At 39.3% G+C, this 1,724-nt stretch overlaps 1 pseudogene; it reads right to left on the bottom strand.

Annotated features, from left to right (window-relative positions):
- Positions 1-1,724, bottom strand: part of LOC107697957 (plexin-A1-like) — a 255,116-nt pseudogene that overhangs the window by 38,452 nt on the left and 214,940 nt on the right.

A 1,724-nucleotide genomic window follows, 5' to 3' on the forward strand; every position in this document is an offset into this window, starting at 1 on the left:
AAGACAAGAAACAATATTACAGAACAGAATTATACAATAATTAAAATAAAATGTATAAATATGTATAAAAAAAATTATTCTTTTTTCACAGTACTACATATGCACGTGTCTTACAACACAATACATATATATTATACCATTTTGTGCCAAATTAAATATATCACTGTGGGCAGAGCTGATGTTTAAACAGCCTCTTTCTTTCTAAGACAGGATTATTATTATTATTTGGCTGATATTAAGCCGTAATGTGAACCAGACCTTATTCTGTTTAGTCACAGGTCTGGCTACATAAGACTAGGAACATAATAAGCAGGCTGAAACATCAGCAAGCATTCAAATACTGTTTAAAAAAAATTGTTATACACAGATACCCACTAACTACATAAAGTCAAAAGCTTTGCTCTATAGCTTTACATTTCTCACTTTTTTGCTCTCCGAGAGTGTACCGCTGACACCACACAAAGGTAAATAACAAAGTGAGAGATAGAAAAAGAGTTTGAGTGAGAGAGAGAGAGAGTGTTAAGAGCTTCTTTTCATCTACAGGCTTTTAAAGAGCTCGCTCTATAACCCGCAGCAGCAGTGAAGTTGCAGGTGATAAGTGCTCCATCCTGCCTGCCCCATCTGACACCTGATGGTGTTTCTATGGATTCTGTGTTTTTATTTCACCCCTCGACACTGACAGACCAAGACATGCTTTAGTGCAAATCGCTGTTGCTCTCTGGAAAGCTGCAAAATCATCACCTGACAGCAGCTCTGCTCGCAGGTGCTGACGTCTGATGGCGTGAAGGGAGCGACTCTGGAGCGATGCCTAAAAGAATCTCATTTTTCAACCTCTTAATGAGTTCTGCTCATGTGTCAAGTGAAAGTGTAACACAAATGGCTCCGTATTGATTTTTATTACTTCTTTGTTGTACCAAATTCCACGGACTTGCCACGTTTTTAATTTTGCCATTTCCATTTGCTGTATGGTAAACTATGTTTGCTGTGTGGTAATTGTGTTCTTTGTTTCGATTTTGTTTTATTTTAGATGTGAGAATAACAGTGCAAAAGAACCTGTTGCAAAGAGAGCCAAAGCAGAGCAGCCCACTCGGTCATGGAAAACGGAGACTGATGTTGACATGTTTCACAGACTCTGAGATTCCTGCCCACACAGGGACCTGTCCTGTGGACCACAGCTAAGAACATGTGATGCACACACTCCCATGAGTCTCTTCAAAATGTTGTTCAAGTTTCCTGCCGCTGTTTTGGTTATTGGACCCCTGTTGCAAAGAGAGCCAAAGCAAAGCAGCCCACTTGGTCATGGAAACCAGAGACTGACGTTGACATGTTCCACAGGCTCTGAGATTCCTGCCTGCACAAGAACCTGGACCACAGCTAAGAACATGTGATGCACACACTCCCATGAGTCTCTTCAAAATGTTGTTCAAGTTTCCTGCCGCTGTTTTGGATATTGCACCCATGACGTCTTGACTCTTGTGTTGTTTATTATTTTTTTGTTCCTAATAAACTGTTTAACTGCACCCGCAAGTGAATCTCAAGTTATTTTATGTGATAGTAATATGTATTCTAAATAAACTACAAACAAAAATATATAAATTTATTTTTTCCTTACATTCTTTCTTGTAGCAATTCCCTCTGTCACACACATGACTGAAAGGCTCATTATGCAGCTCATTATGTGGGCCTTTGTCTTCTCAGGTGTGAATCACAGCATTATGCATGAA

The sequence above is a fragment of the Sinocyclocheilus anshuiensis genome, unplaced genomic scaffold (genome assembly GCF_001515605.1).
Source record: "Sinocyclocheilus anshuiensis isolate Anshui unplaced genomic scaffold, SAMN03320099.WGS_v1.1 scaffold78, whole genome shotgun sequence".
NCBI lineage: Eukaryota > Metazoa > Chordata > Actinopteri > Cypriniformes > Cyprinidae > Sinocyclocheilus > Sinocyclocheilus anshuiensis.